Below are 16,695 nucleotides of genomic sequence, written 5' to 3' on the forward strand. Positions count from 1 at the left end.
CCTTGAACAAGCTCCACTTATCCAGTGTGCCCAACACTTGCAGCCTACTTCTCCAACCTATCCCCCCAAGTCATGTCTAATGGCATCATAATTGCCCTTCCCCCAGCTATAACTCTTGCCCTGCGGTGTATACTTATCCCTTTCCATCACTAACGTAAACGTCACCGAATTGTGGTCACTGTCCCCAAAGTGCTCTCCTACCTCCAAATCTAACACCTGGCCTGGTTCATTACCCAAAACCAAATCCAAAGTGGCCTCGCCTCTTGTTGGCCTGTGAACATATTGTGTCAGGAAACCCTCCTGCACGCATTGTACAAAAAACGACCCATCTAATGTACTCGAACTATATCTTTTCCAGTCAATATTTGGAAAGTTAAAGTCTCCCATAATAACTACCCTGTTACTTTCGCTCTTATCCAGAATCATCTTCGCCATCCTTTCCTCTACATCCCTAGAACTATTTGGAGGCCTATAGAAAACTCCCAACAGGGTGACCTCTCCTTTCCTGTTTCTAACCTCAGCCCATACTACCTCGGAAGAAGAGTCCCCATCTAGCATCCTCTCCTCCACCATAATACTGTTCTTGACTAGCAGCGCCACACCTCCCCCTCTTTTGCCTCCTTCTCTGAGCTTACTAAAACACCTAAACCCCGGAACCTGCAACATCCATTCCTGTCCCTGCTCTATCCATGTCTCCGAAATGGCCACAACATCGAAGTCCCAGGTACCAACCCATGCTGCCAGTTCCCCTACCTTATTTCGTATACTCCTGGCATTGAAGTAGACACACTTCAAACCACCTACCTGAACACTGGCCCCCTCCTGCGAAGTCAAATCTGTGCTCCTGACCTCTATACTCTCATTCTCCCGTACCCTAAAACTACAATCCAGGTTCCCATGCCCCTGCTGCATTAGTTTATGTGAGAGTGTCATGTGAGAGTACCCTTTAAGAAATGGGTGTTTAAGACGTGTACCTTTAAGAAATGGAGCTGTTCATGTTACTGGAGTGATGTCAGAGTGTGGGTGGAGCTGAGCTCTACTTCTGCTTTTTTAGTTTCAGTTTTAGAAAGCTTGGGTGTGTGTGTTTTTCAGTGAGCTGAATCTGAAGTTAAAAGTGAGTTGCACTGCTGTTGATCTCTGCCATCCAAAAACTATCTATGGATCATTTGGCGAACTCAGAATTGTAAAAGATCTCAGCATTAAATGTAAGCCTAATGTGCTCCTGTCTGAAGGTTTGCCAAGTCTTTTGGATGTTAAAAAGACAGCTCAAACGATTACTTAGTGTTGTATTCTTTGGGGTTATCTTTGAATTAATAGTTGCTAAGATATTCACTGTTTGTTTTAAAAAGGTTAACTTGAGTTCATAGAATAAACATTGTTTTGTTTTAAAAACCACTGGTCCATTTTCTGCTGTCCCATTCCTGTAGAGTGGGCTGTGTGCTCCCCATACCACAATCTATTAAAAGTTGTGGGTCAGGTGAACTCCATGATACACTTTGGGGTTCTCTAAACCCTGGTCCATAAAACTCTGACCCAGCTCCGTATCCTCTCCACATTCACCGCCTAGTAATAAATACATCAGGTTCGGAAGACCCAAACCCCCTGCCTGCCTTCCTCCCTGTAGTAGCACCTTTCTAATTCTGGCCACCTTCCCTCCCCATATGAACGAGGTAATCACCCCTTCAATCTCTCTAAAAATGCCTTTGGCAGGAAAATCGGTAGGCATTGGAAAATAAACAGAAATCGTGGCAACACGTTCATTTTAACCGCCTGTACCCGACCGCCAGTGACAGAGGGAGACCATCCCACCTTGCCAGATCAGCTTTCACCCTCCCCACCAAACTAGAAATGTTGTACCTACTCCCAATCCCGTGAAACCTGCACCCCCAGATATCTAAAGTGAGTCCCTGCCCTCCAAATGGCAGCACCCCCACCCCCGGCTGAGACACCACAAAATATTCATTCTTGTCTGGATTTAATTTGTACCCCGAGAAAGACTCAAACAGCCGAAGCAGCTCCAGTATTCCCCCGATTGACACACTTGATTCCGACACGTATAACAACAAATCATCGGCATATAAGGGCACCCTATGCTCTGTCCCGCCCCTCCCGTACTATTCCTTTCCATACCCCTGAACTTCTTAATGTGATGGCCAATGGCTCAATTGCGAGTGCAAACAGTAGGGGGGGGGGTGCATAGAACATCTCTACCTAGTCCCACGGTGGAGAGAAAAGTATCCCGAGCTGACGTTATTTGTGCGGACACTCATCCTCGGCTCCTTAGACAGTAGCTTTACCCAGTCCACAAATCTTGGTCCAATCCCAAACCGCTCCAGAACTGCCATCAAGTACCCCCATTTTACCCGGTCAAACACCTTCTCGGCATCCAATGCCACAACCACCTCTGTTTCCTTCCCCTCCGCCGGTGCCATTACCACGTTCAATACCTTCCTAATGTTCGAAAAGAGCTGCCTCCCTCTCACAAACCCTGTTTGATCTTCACCTATCACCTTCGGGAGGCACTTCTCCAGCCTACCTGCAGTACCTTCGCCAATATCTTTGGGACACGTTTAAACGTGATATGGGCCTATACGACCCACACTCCGTCGGATCCTTATCTCTTTTAAGCAACAGGGAAATCAATGCCTGCCCCAAATTTTGTGGTAACACCCCCTTCCCTATCGCCTCCTCAAACAGCCCCACATCAGCGGTACCAGCTTATCTTTGAATTTTTTATGATATTCCACTGGAAACCCATCCTGCCACCTTCCCTGACTGAATCCTCCCAATTGCATCTTTTATCTCCTGCTCCACTATCGCCCGCATATGTTATCTCCTGCTGCACTATCGCCATATTAGATCACTTTTATATCTGCACCAGTCAAGCAAAGGTGGTGACCCTCTGACTTTATTGTTATTTCCAAAATGTTGTCTACTTTGTAGTTTCTGATCGGCATATTCCAATTGAGATAGATATTGCAATAGAAAGGAGTTTGGACTCAATTGTAAAGAATGCAATATGCAGAAAGCCATAAAACTGGATTATAAAATCTAACTGCAATGTCATAACTCTGCAATATGATCATTCTACCATGTAGCTCTGCTGTAAAACCTGACAACGATGCTGTAAGATTGCAATATAAAACACATTAATACCATGAATGTAGGTAATAAAATCCACCAGAAATACCACAAACTGTATTGTAAAACCCAACAACACTGCTACTGGAGCAGGCTATCATAGTCAGTTCATTACATGGCAGCCATTAACAAAGGTGCCTGCGCGGCAGAATTTGCTGATGGAAATCCAGGAGTTGCTTTGTGCATGCACTGAGTGCTGAGTGCTTTGTGCACAGAGGTTTTGGGTCCCGCTGTCGTAGGCTCCACGTTTGGTGGAGGATGTGGGGCTTAACCGCAGTTTTGTTCCAGCGTTAACAGTTTTTGCGGCTTTCAAGGTAAATGGAGAAACAAGTGGGGCAATGTGTGGCCATCCAAACAAAAGGACCTTCCCCAGGTCAGACCCCTCAAAGAGTCAGCCATAGATTTTCATGTCATTAAAGTGACTCCCACATTTGGACAGCCAAAAATGGACGCCACGGCTGCATCCTTGTGTTCAGATTAGAGAGACTTGCTCTGAGTAGCATCAGAGTCTGTTGCCAGAAAAGGACTTATTTACTTGGGAATCTTTTTGTTTGAAGTCTGCAACCGCAGATTAGGGTTGGTGAGGGAGACAGGGAATGGCTGACCAAAAGGCAGAGAAAGAGCAGGAAGGCAATGCAGGTGTCCACTGCGGTCATCTCCCTCCAAAACAGGTATACCGTTTTGGATACTGTTGGGGGAGATGACTCACCAGGGGAAGGAAGTAGTAGCCAGGGTCATGGCACCATTGCTGGCTCTGCTGCACAGAAGGGCGGGAAAAAGACTGGCAGGGCTATAGTCATAGGGGATTCAATCGTAAGGGGAGTAGACAGGCGTTCCTGTGGTCGAAAACGAGGCTTCTGAATGGTATGTTGCCTCGCGGGTGCACGGGTCAGGGATGTCTCAGATCGGCTGCAGGACATACTGAAGGGGGAGGGTGAACAGCCAGTTGTCGAGGTGCATATAGGCACCAACGATATAGGTAAAAAACGGGATGAGGTCCTACAATCAGAATTTAGGGAGTTAGGAGATAAGTTAAAAAGTAGGACCTCAAAGGTAGTAATCTCAGGATTGCTACCAGTGCCACGAGACAGTCAGAGTAGAAATTCAAGAATAGTCAGAATGAATACATAGCTTGAGAAATGGTGCAGGAGGGAGGGATTCAGATTATTGGGACATTGGAACCGGTTCTGGGGGCAGTGGGACCATTACAAATCGGATGGTCTACACCTGGGCAGGACTGGAACCAATGTCCTAGGGGGTGCTTTTGCTAACACTGTTCGGGAGGTTTTAAACTAATGTGGCAGAGGGATGGGAACCAGGGGCGTCATTCTCAGACCCCCCCGCCGGGTCGGAGAATCGCCGGGGGCTGGCGTGAATCCCGCCCCCGCTGGTTGCCGAAGTCTCCGGCACTGGATATTCGGTGGGGGCGGGAATCGCGGCGTGCCGGTTAGCGGGCCACCCCCCGCGATTCTCCGGCCCGGATGGGCCGAAGTCCCGCCGATAAATTGCCTGTCCCGACAACGTGGATTAAACCACCTTTTGAATGGCGGGACAAGGCGGCGCGGGTGTGCTCCGAGGTCCTGGGGGGGGCGCGGGGCAATCTGGCCCAGGGGGGTGCCCCCACGGTAGCCTGGCCCACAATTGGGGCCCACCAAACCGCGGGCGGGCCTGTGCCGTGGGGGCACTCTTTCCCTTCCGCCTCCGCCACGGTCTCCACTATGGCGGAGGTGGAAGAGACTCCCTCCACTGCGCATGCATGGGAAACTGTCAGCGGCCGCTGACGCTCCCGCGCATGCGCGCCCCGAGATGTCATTTCCGCGCCAGCTGGCGGGGCAACAAAGGCCGTTTCCGCCAGCTGGCGGGCAGAAATTCCTCCAGTGTTGGCCTAGCCCCTCAATGTTGGGGCTCGGCCCCCAAAGATGCGGAGCATTCCGCACCTTTGGGGCGGCGCGATGCCCGTCTGATTGGTGCCGTTTTGGCCGCCAGTCGGCGGACATCGCGCCGTTTCGGGAGAATTTTGCCCCAGATTAGGAAGTTAGAGGTCAGTAAAGAGGCAGCAACTAAAGCCAGTAAGGTACTAGATAATAAACTCAATGTGACTAAGGGGAAGAGTAGACAGGGAAGAGATGGCGAACGCAAAGGGACAGGTGGTCTGCGGTGCATTTGTTTCAATGCGAGAAGTGTAGCGGGTAAGGCAGATGTACTTAGGGCTTGGATTAGTACCTGGGAATATGATGTTATTGGTATTACGGAGACTTGGTTGAGGGAAGGGCAAGACTGGCAACTAAATATCCCAGGGTATAGATGCTTCAGGAGGGATAGAGAGGTAGGTAAAAGGGGTGGAGGAGTTGCATTTCTGGTCAGAGATGATATCACAGCTATGATTAAGGAGGGCACGATGGAGGATTCGAGCACTGAGGCAATATGGGTAGAGCTAAGAAATAGGAAGGGAGCAGTAACATTGTTGGGACTTTACTACAGGCCTCCCAAAAGCGAACGTGAAGTAGAGGTACAAATATGTAGACAGATTATAGAAAAATGTAGGAGCAATAGGGTGGTCGTGATTGGAGATTTTAACTTCCCCAGCATTGAATGGGACTCATGTAGTGTTGGAGGCGTAGATGGAGCAGAATTTGTAAGGAGCATCCAGGAGAGTTTTTTAGAGCAGTATGTAAATAGTCCAACTCGGGAAGGGGCCATACTGGACCTGGTATTGGGGAATGATCCCGGCCAGGTGGTTGAAGTTTCAGTCGGTGATTACTTTGGGAAAAGCGATCACAGTACCGTACGTTTTAGAATACTCATGGACAAAGACGAGAGTGGTCCAAAAGAAAGAGTGCTAAATTGGGGAAAGGACAAGTATAACAAAATTCAGCAGGAGCTAGGGAATGTGGATTGGGAGCAGCTCTTTAAGGGTAAATCCACATTTGAAATGTGGGAGTCTTTTAAGGAAAGGTTGATTAGAGTGCAGGACAGACATGTCCCTGTGAAAATGAGGGATAGAAATGGCAAGATCAGGGAACCATGGATGACGGGTGGAATTGTGAGACTAGCTAAGATGAAAAAGGAAGCATACATAAGATCTAGGTGACTTAAATCTGATGAAGTTTTGGAGGAATATCGGGAAAGTAGGACAAATCTCAAACGCGCAATAAAGAGGGCTAAAAGAGGTCATGAAATATCTTTGGCTAACAGGGTTAAGGAAAATCCCAAAGCCTTTTATTCATATATAGGGGGCAAGAGGGTAACTAGAGAAAGGATTGGCCCGCTCAAAGACAAAAGAGGGAATTTATGCGTGGAGTCAGAGGAAATGGGTGAGATTCTTAATGAGTACTTTGCATCATATTCACCAAGGAGATGGACATGACGGATGTTGAGGCTAAGGATGGTTGTTTACATACTCTAGGTCAAGTCGGCATAAGGAAGGGGGAAGATTTGGGTATTCTAAAAGGCATTAAGGTGGACAAGTCCCGAGGTCTGGATGGGATCTATCCCAGGTTACTGAGGGAAGTGAGGGAAGAGATAGCTGGGGCCTTAACAGATATCTTTGCAACATCCTTGAGCACGGTTGAGGTCCCGGAGGACTGGAGAATTGCTAATGTTGTCCCTTTGTTCCAGAAGGGTAGCAGGGATAATCCAGGGAATTATAGACCTGTGAGCTTGACGTCAGTGGTAGGCAAACTGTTGGAGAAGATACTGAGGGATAGGATCTATTCACATTTGGAAGAAAATCGACTTATCAGTGATAGGCAGCATAGTTTTGTGCAGGGAAGGTCATGTCTTACAAACCTAATAGAATTCTTTGAGGAAGTGACAACGTTAATTGATGAGGGAAGGGCTGTAGATGTCATATACATGGACTTCAGTAAGGCGTTTGATAAGTTTCCCATGGCAGGTTGATGGAAAAATTGTATGGGGTTCAGGGTGTACTAGCTAGATGGATAAGGAACTGGCTGGGCAACAGGAGACAGAGAGTAGTGGTGGAAGGGAGTGTCTCAAAATGGAGAAAGGTGACTAGTGGTGTTCCACAGGGATCCGTGCTCGGACCACTGTTGTTTGTGAGATACATAAATGATCTGGACGAAGGTATAGGTGGCCTGATTAGCAAGTTTGCCGGTGATACTAAGATTGGTGGAGTTGCAGATAGCGAGGAGGACTGTCAGAGAATACAGCAAAATATAAATAGATTGGAGTGTTGGGCAGAGAAATGGCAGATGGAGTTCAATCCAGGCAAATGCGAGGTGATGCATTTTGGAAGATCTAATTCAAGAGCGGACTATACGGTCAATGGAAGAGTCCTGGGGAAAATTGAAGAATAGAGAGATCTGGGAGTTCAGGTCCATTGTACCCTGAAGGTGGCAAAGCAGGTCGATAGAGTGGTCGATGAAAGCATGCTTGCCTTCATCGGACGGGGTATTGAGTACAAGAGTCGGCAGGTCATGTTACAGTTGTATTGGACTTTGGTTAGGCCACATTTGGAATACTGCGTGCAGTTCTGGTCGCCACATTACCAGAAGGATGTGGATGCTTTAGAGAGGGTGCAGAGGAGGTTCACCAGGATGTTGCCTGTTATGGAGGGTGCTAGCTATGAAGAAAGGTTGAGTAGATTAGGATTGTTTTTGTTGCAAAGACGGAGGTTGAGGGGGACCTGATTGAGGTCTACAAAATTATGAGAGGTATGGACAGGGTGGATAGCAACAAGCTTTTTCCAAGAGTGGGGGTGTCAATTACAAGTGGTCACGATTTCAAGGTGAGAGGGGGAAAGTTTAAGGTGCGTGGAAAGTTTTTTATGCAGAGGGTGGTGGGTGCCTGGAACGTTTTGCCAGCGGAGGTGGTAGAGGCGGGCACAATAGCATCATTCAAGATACATCTAGACAGACATATGAACGGGCAGGGAACAGAGGGAAGTAGATCTTTGGAAAATAGGTGACAGGTTTAGATAAAGGATCTGGATCGGTGCAGGCTGGGAGGGCCGAAGGGCCTGTTCCTGTGCTGTAATTTTCTTTGTTCTTTGTTCTATTGTAAGAGCTACATTGTTGTTCTAAGTGACTGAATTCTGCTTTACTGAGCTACTGTAAGGTACCAATCTATAACATTTTCTCCTTATGTCATTTCTGATAGCTTTGAAGGAGAAGAACAATTGTTTTTGCTTGCCAGATTTCACCCTTTCCTGAGAATGCTGATTCCTTGTTGCCTGTAGCTCCATAGACTTGCATCATTCTCCAGGACCTCGCCCCAAGTGGCCACGGTTTATGCTGGCTGCGAAATGTTTTGTGCGGGCATTCAGGCTGTCTCTATGTGATCACCATTTGCTGCTCAATGCAGTATTTTACTCCCTCTGCTACTTGATGCAAAGCCACATTACAATGTTTTGAAATGTTCTTGTGTGCACGAATGGAGTTCCCCTGATATCGCTGCTTCTTCAGATTCCTGTGGCATCCATGTCAATGTTTTGTAAGCCTGTGTCAGCAATGAAAAGATGAGCAGGATTTTGCAATGGGTAAAGAAGTGGTGGCTTTATGCCAGATCTCTCAACGTTTATATTCAAAGGAACATATAAGATTTTTATTGACATTTAACCCATTGTTTCTTGAGAAAGCAAGGCCAGGTCTTGGACTTGATCTGGATGTGCATTCCTTTCCCCCATGGGGGATAAAATGGGGGGGGGGGGGGTCATAGAACCCACCTCTTTCCTGATGAGGCTGGGCAGTTCACTGCCAGAAATCATGCTTGATATTTTCTTCAAGGGTGTTAGACAATATTGGGCAGCATTTTTCAGTCTTTCCTGCCAATGACGAGCCCCCACTGCAAGTTCCTCAGGAGCGCAGGGTATAAACAATGGGAAACCAATTATGGCTCATATCTGCTGCCACAAAACACACCCGGGTGTTGTGGCTGGGGGCGCAAAATCTTACTCACGGTAACAGGGAACCTCACAAGCCTGTTCTGAGCATTTCAAAAATATGTTTCTTTTCACAGATGGTGCTGGGTTGTTGCCAGTTCCACCTAGAGATCCATGGTGCTCTGCTTATCTTGGCTTCACAAAATTACAGAAAGTGCTGGAGGATATATCGGAAGTGTGGAAAACTGGCTTTCCTGGGAGGATACTCTCCCAACATCAGAGCTCACTTTCCTCATCAAATAGTCTCAAATCTACAACTGCAAAAATTGCATTTTTTTGTACTTCTGCTTTTTGTCCCTATAATAAGGAACACCGAGAGCTAGCATGCAGACATGGCAAGTCATTAGAAGAGTAAATGGCACATTGGTCTTTGATATAGGGGATTGGAGAACATGCATAACACAGTCTTGCTACAATTGGCCAGGCTTTGGGCAGCACGGTAGCACAGTGGTTAGCACAGTTGCTTCACAGCTCCAGGGTCCCAGGTTCGATTCCCGGCTTGGATCACTGTCTGTGCAGAGTCTGCACATTCTCCCTGTGTCTGCGGGGGTTTCCTCCGGATGCTCCGGTTTCCTCCCACAGTCCAAAGATGCGCAGGTTAGGTGAATTGACCATGCTAAATTGCCCTTCGTGTCCAAAAAGGTTAGCTGGGGTTACTGGGTTACGGGCATAGGTTGGAAGTGTGGGCTTAAATGGGGTGCTCTTTCCAAGGGCCGGTGCAGACTCGATGGGCCAAATGGCTTCCTTCTGCACTGTAAATTCTATGAAACGTCTATGAAACTATGGACTGTTGTATGCGTTTTGATCTCTACATTTAAGAAAGGATATACTTGCATTGGAGGTAGCACAACAAAGGTTCACTAAACTGTTCCCTGGGATAAGAGAGTTGCCCTACTCAGATGCTGGGTAGACTGGGTCTATATTCTCTGGAGCTTAGAAGAATGAAAGATGATCTCATTAAAAGATTCAAGTATATACAGGGTAGATACTGCTTCCCTTGGCTGGGGAATTTAGAACAAGGGGGGACAATGTCAGGATAGTGGGACAATCATTCAGGACCGAAATGGGGAGAAATCTCTTCAATCAAAAGGGTTGTGGATGTCTGGAATTCTCTACCCCAGAGGTTGTGGATGCTCCATTGTTGAATATATTTAAGGCTGGGATTGGCACTTTTGGTCTTGCAGGAAATGTGGGCATATGGGGAGGGGTCAGGAAAGTGGAGTTAAAGTAGTTTATGCACGGGGAGTGCCGAGAGGGGGTGAGGGACCTTGAAGTGAATGTCCACAGATCCCTGTGAGTAGTACAGCAGGTCGATAATAATAATCTTTATTGTCACAAGTAGGCTTACATTAACACTGCAAAGAAGTTACTGTGAAAATTCCCTAGTCGCCACATTCGGGCGCCTGTTCGGGTACACAGAGGGAGAATTCAGAATGTCTAAATTACCTAACAGCACGTCTTTTGGGACTTGTAAGGAGGCTAAGAAGGCATTTGGAATACTTTCCTTTATTTACCAAGGTATATAAGAGTAAGGAGGTTATACTGTAACTATATAAAACATTAGGCCACAACTTGAGTACTGTGTGCAGTTCTGGTCACCTCATTACAGAAAGGATGTAATTGCATCAGAGAGGGTGCAGAGGAGATGTACGAGGATGTTGCCAGGATTGGAAAATTGCAGCTATGAGTTTGGATGGGTTTGGAACAGAGGAGGCAGAGAGGGGATTTGCTTGAGGCGTATAAAATTGTGACGGGCCCTGATAGAGTGGATGGGAAGAGCCTGTTTACTTCTGCAGAGAAGCCAGTAACTAAGGGGCATAAATTTAAAGCGATTGGTAGAAGGATTAGAGGAGAGCGGAGGGGTGAAAAAAATCATCCAGAACGTTTGACGGTCTGGAACTCATTGCCTAAAAAGGTGGTAGAGGACAAAACCCTCAACTCATTTATATGGGGCGGGATTCTCCAATAATGGGGCGATGTCCCCATGCCAGCGTCAAACGCGGGCGTTTCGCTCTGGATTTTCTTAAGAAAGTCCAGAGTGATTCTCCAATTTGCAGGGGGCTTGCAGGGCCCCAGAGTGCTTCTCGCAGCTCTGGCTGCGGATACGGGGCCCTGCACTTCTGGTCGGGAGTCCGCACATGCACACGGCGGCGGCCTGCGGCGGCCGCCCCATGTGACATGGCGGACTCAGCCCACGGAGCGGCACCAGGAATGTAGGTCCACCCCGAGATCGCGTGCGCCCGGGGATCTATGCCACCCGATCGCTTTCCTGGCCGTCGGTGAGGTCCCCCCCCCCAGTGAAGGATCCTCCGTACCCCACCAGGGCGGTCGCGGACTGAGTCTGCAGCCACCACCGGCTGTTCCTGACAGGCTAGAACCACACTGTCGGGTACTCGGCCAGTTGTCCTCGGAAATCCGCCGTGGGGGCCTCTGTCAATGGCCCCCTACCCATGCCGCGTAGACCACGTGCGCGTGATTCGCGGAGATTCTCCGGGTTCCAGAGAATCGCGGGAGCGGCGTTGCGCCGGATTTCAGCGTCAATGCCCATTCTCCGCCCCCGCAATTTCGGCTCAGAGAATCCCGCCCAAGGTATCTGGATATGCACCTCAAGTGCCAAGTACCATATTGTGTAGGGTTACAGACACAATGGTGGAAAGTGGAATTGTGGTAAGTGGAATTGGCTGGGAGGCTTGTTTTCCAGCTGGCTCAGGCACAATGGTGGAAAGTGGAATTGGCTGGGAGACTTATTTTCCAGCTGGCTCAGGCACAATGGTGGAAAGTGGAATTGGCTGGGAGGCTTGTTTTCCAGCTGGTGCAGACACAATGGGCCAATTGGCCTCTTTCGGTGCCGTCATCGTTCTGTAATTCTGAAGCCAAAGATCAACCTTGATCATAACGAATGGCGGAGTAGGCTCCATGGGCCACATGGTCTCCACTTGTTTCTACTTCTTTTCTCCTTAATATTGGATATATTTGAACATTAAGTCATAATTAGCTCCTGTCCCATTGCACTCTTGGTTAGATTCACATTTCATAGAAAAACATGCTGAGTTGCAGAATGTGATCCCAACGCACTAATTAAATTCCTGAATTCCAATGTAACAGAAGAAATTTAAGCTGTCAGGGAGGAAAGGGTTGACAGGAATGTTCTGAAGTCTCCCATTTGATTTCATGTTTTGTATAGTAGTAACACAAACTTTGACAGTGAAGCACGGAAGTGAATGGCAGTTTAAAGTACCATTGTTTTTTTGGGCAGGGCTAACCCAATACAAATGGGCAGTTTAATGGAAGATGTGCCATTCGATACCTGCAATGCATTTGAGAGAACTTTAATCACTTGATATATATGGAAAAATGCAGTTCTGCAAAGGAAAGATCCAGGCATACATCACCCGTTTTAATTTATATGGATGATACAGAGACAGACTTATAATTAAAGGTTTCACTTGGTAGAAGAGCAATTATATGGAAAAAGAGTGAAACTGAGTTATACTTGTCAGTTCAATAGAAAGAAAGCTTTTAAATTGAGAATTTGAAGTCATTGTTAAGGAGTAAGTCAACTAAATTCTTCTCGTGTGAAATAAAGATGCTGAAAATACTCATCAGGTCGGGAGTATCTCTGGAGAGAAATAGTGTTCGCAGGTTGGATTTTCCTCTTTGATTATCGGGAGATGGGAAATTTCTCGGCTCAGCAAGCATGCACCAGAATAGGTTGCCTGTATAGCTGGGATTTTCATTTTGTAGTGGGGGTGGTGGGGCAGGTGCTGACAGGAATCGGGTCTGCCATGCCCGGAAATGTTCGGAGGTAACCACAGGGGATGTTGGCTGCTGAGATGGGCTGTGTAAAAGGTCAGTGCTCCAACACTTTGTTCCAGCTGTAAAAAAAACACAAGATAACAACAAACAGCTCTCCAGCCCTCACCTCCCCCTCCCTGACATCCCTTCACTACCTATGCTCATCCATACCAAATCATGCCACCCCATGCTGCCACTCACCCTTCCCCCATGACCCCTCATATCCTCCATGCCAGGCTATTCCCCTGCAAAATATATCAATCTAATGGATGTCTGGGGTCTCAGTCAAAAATGCATGATGAGAGCTCACAAATTCATTAGAGAAGTGAAAAAGCTATGCCCACGGGAAACACTGCTTAATTCATTGCTCGCACTCTCTGATCTATATTGTCAATTTCACAATGTTTGTCCACGTGAGAGAAAGATGTTTCAGGTGCTTGTGATTTTCGCTATTGATACTTTAAAGAGTCTGGATATTTAACACTTTTGTTGGGCTGTAACAAAAACATTTCCTACGAATGAATAACTTTTTTTAGTGTTTTAACACATCTTATAGTTAATCGATTCTATATGGAGTGGATAGTGGGTGAATGCACATGTAAGTGCCATAGTTTGGCATGGACGGTATGAGGGGCCATAGGTGGGTAGAGGGGCATAGTTTGGCATGGGCAAGACTTTTCAAATTTAGCTTCCAAAAGGTTTCCTAATCCAGACTGCGATTTACGGTACCTCAGAGGATTTCTAATAACCTAAAATACTGAGCTCAAAACCATCACAGTTGAATCCCATAATCTGGTGCGGTTGTAATTGCTGCCTTTAACATGGATGTTTTCAGTGCTGTGAACTGAATACTCGCTGTTCCGCATATCGCTGTTCGCATATCAAAGGGAGACAAGTCGATTCTCCTCGGCGACTTCAAAATTAGAGTCGGGATGAACGCAAGCCTATGGAAGGACGTGTTAGGCAGGGTAGGTGTGGGGAAGATAAACAGCAATGGAGGCCTCCTCCTAACAAAATGTTTAGAAAATGACCTGGTCATAACAAACAAAAGATCTCATGGCAACACCCCCGCTCCAAGAACTGGCACCTAATAGACTATATCATCGTCCGAACAAGGGACCACAGAAACGTTCGCATCACTCACACCACAACTGGAGCCGACAACTGCTGCACTAACCACCAACTAATCTGCTCTACCACCTCCATCACCTTGGCCCCAAACCCACACAGGCAGAAAAGTGCTGCCGCAGGGAACGCAGTGTTGCTGGACTCAAAGACCCTGAGAAGAAAAAGCTACTCAGTTGACACCTCACAACTAAAGTGGTGACAACCAAAAAAGCTAGAGCCGCAGAATGCCCACAAAGCTTGGTCCACCTTAGAAGCCACCGTAGTGAAAACCTGCGAAGAGACGCTCAGGTTCTCGACCAAGCAACATCAAGACTGGTTCAACGAGACTGATCAGGAGATCCAGGATCTCCTTGACCGCAAACGCAAGGCGTTCCTGAACTGGCAGCTCCACCAAAACTCGAGTGAGAGGAAACAAGCCCTACAGGCAACTGAAGGCTGAGGTGCAACGAAGAGCTCACAACCTAAAGTACAGGTGGTGGGTGGAAAGAGTACAGGACACTCAGCAACTTGCCGACAACCACAATTTGCAAGGCTTCTTCAGCGCAATTAAAACCATCTACCATCTGACTACCAGGTACCCACCCCACTAAATACAGAGAGGCAGCCAATGCCCGCTGGTGAGAGTACTTCGAGGACCTCCTTAACCAAGACACAGCCTTTGACACAAGTACCTTGGACACCAACCCGCAACACGCGGCCCACAATCATCTCAGCACAACCCCAGCTCGCCATGAGGTCAAAAAGACCATCCGACAACTGAAAAACATCAAGTCGTCTGGCGCAGATGGAATCCCCACAGAACTATTAAAATGTGGCAGAGCGACACTCTTGACAAGAATCTACAACCTCATCACCCTTGTCTGGCATAAAGAGAGCATGCCGGATGATCTCAGATATGCCTTAATTGGAACCATCTTCAAGAAAGGAGACAGGTCTGACTGCGGAAATTACAGAAAGATTTCCCTTCGCGCTGCCACGGGAAAGGTCATTGCAAGAATACTCCTCAACTGCCTCCTCCCACTAGCTGAAGAGCTCCTCCCTGAGCCTCAATGCAACTTCTGCCCATAAAGAGGTTCAATAGACATGATCTTCAGCATGTGCCAAATCCAGGAAAAGTGCAGGCAGCAGCATCAACCTCTGTACATGGCCTTCTTCAATCTTGCAAAGGCCTTTGGCTCTGTTCAACCAAGAGGGATTTTGGAACATCCTCCTCAGATTTGGCTGCCTGCAGAGATTCATCATCATTCTCCATGATGACATACCAAGCCATGATCCTCACCAATGGAACCATCACAGACCCATTACATGTACAAACTGGGGTCAAACTGCTCTGTGCTATCGCGCCAAAGCTCTTCTCCATCTTCCTCACAGCAACACCCCCCTCAGACCAAACATCTGGAAAACAAACCAGCCCTTCCTGCCACACCAAACTGCCCCGCAACCATCAAGATGCACGGTGAGCCCTTGGACAACATAGATTATTTGCCATACCTCGGGAGCCTCCTCTTGGTGTAAGCTGACATTGATGACAAAATCCAGCATCGATTCCAATACAACAGTGCAGTCTTCAGATGCCTGAGGAACAGAGTGTTCAAAGAATGAGACATCAAATCCAGCATCAAACTTAGGGTCTACAGAGCAGCAGTGGTTCCCGCCCTCCTGTATGCCTCAGAAACTTGGACAATGTACAGCAGGCACCTCAAATCCCTGGAGAGATATCACCAACGTTGCTTCTGCAAAATCCTGCAAATCCACTGGCAGTACAGGCATACCAATGTGAATGTCCTCTCCCAGGCCAATGTCCCCAGTATCATAGAATCATAGAATTTACAGGACAGAAGGAGGCCATTCGGCCCATCGAGTCTGCTCTGGCTCTTGGAAAGAGCACCCACCTACCCAGGCCCTCACCTCCACCCTATCCCCATAACCCAGTAGCCCCACCCAATACAAAGGGCAAGTTTGGACACTAAGGGCAATTTAGCATGGCCAATCCACCTAACCTGCACATCTTTGGACTGTGGGAGGAAACCAGAGCACCCGGAGGAAACCCACGCACACACGGGGAGAACGTGCAGACTCCGCACATATCGAGGTACTGGTCACGTATGCTGTGATGGACGGGCCACATTGTCCGCATACCTGATACAAAACAAGTGCTCTACTCCGAGCTCCGCAATGGCAAGCCATCACTAGGAGGGCAGAGGAAACACTACAAGGATACGCTGAAAGCCTCCCTAAATAAATGCAACATCCTTACTGACACATGGGAATCGCACAATCTGGAGAAAAAGCATCCACGAAGGCACCAATCACCTTGAGCGTCACTTACCTTCTGGGAGCAGGGAGGAGCGGACCTGCGCGGGACACTGCTGCAGGGGAGAGGATAAAAGCAGTGCCAGGCTCGAGGCCTTCACTTACCTTCCGGGAGCAGAGAATTTGTTGTCAGGTCAAGCAAGATAAATACTCAGGGATAAAGCTAATTAAATAATATACAGGAGATTGGATATAATCTGACACAAAAACATCTTTCGAAAGTTTAATTTTAAAAGTTAATTTAAAGGAATAAATCATGGCAGGACAGCTCCAAGGCGTGGTCTGCTCCTCTTGCTCCATGTGGCAGGCTGGGGACAGTTCCAGTCCCCAGGGTCAGCATGTGTGCAGGAAGTGTCTCCAGTTACAGCTCCTGGAAGCTCGGGTTTCAGAGCTGGAGCAGCGGCTGGAGACACTGT

The 16,695-nt window shown here is 47.7% G+C and overlaps 1 long non-coding RNA gene across 6 annotated transcripts in view; it reads right to left on the reverse strand.

The window, feature by feature from the left end:
- Positions 1 to 12,419: 12,419 nt before the first annotated feature.
- LOC140393883 (uncharacterized) overlaps positions 12,420 to 16,695 on the reverse strand; it is a 294,363-nt gene continuing 290,087 nt past the window's right edge. For all 6 annotated transcript variants that reach the window (XR_011935762.1, XR_011935760.1, XR_011935763.1 and 3 more), the window contains 2 exons: positions 15,458 to 15,541; positions 12,420 to 12,918 (listed from right to left, as the gene is read on the reverse strand). This is a non-coding gene — a long non-coding RNA (uncharacterized lncRNA). The remainder of the gene's footprint in view (positions 12,919 to 15,457; positions 15,542 to 16,695) is intronic.

The sequence above is a fragment of the Scyliorhinus torazame genome, chromosome 17 (assembly GCF_047496885.1).
Source record: "Scyliorhinus torazame isolate Kashiwa2021f chromosome 17, sScyTor2.1, whole genome shotgun sequence".
In the NCBI taxonomy this organism is placed as follows: domain Eukaryota; kingdom Metazoa; phylum Chordata; class Chondrichthyes; order Carcharhiniformes; family Scyliorhinidae; genus Scyliorhinus; species Scyliorhinus torazame.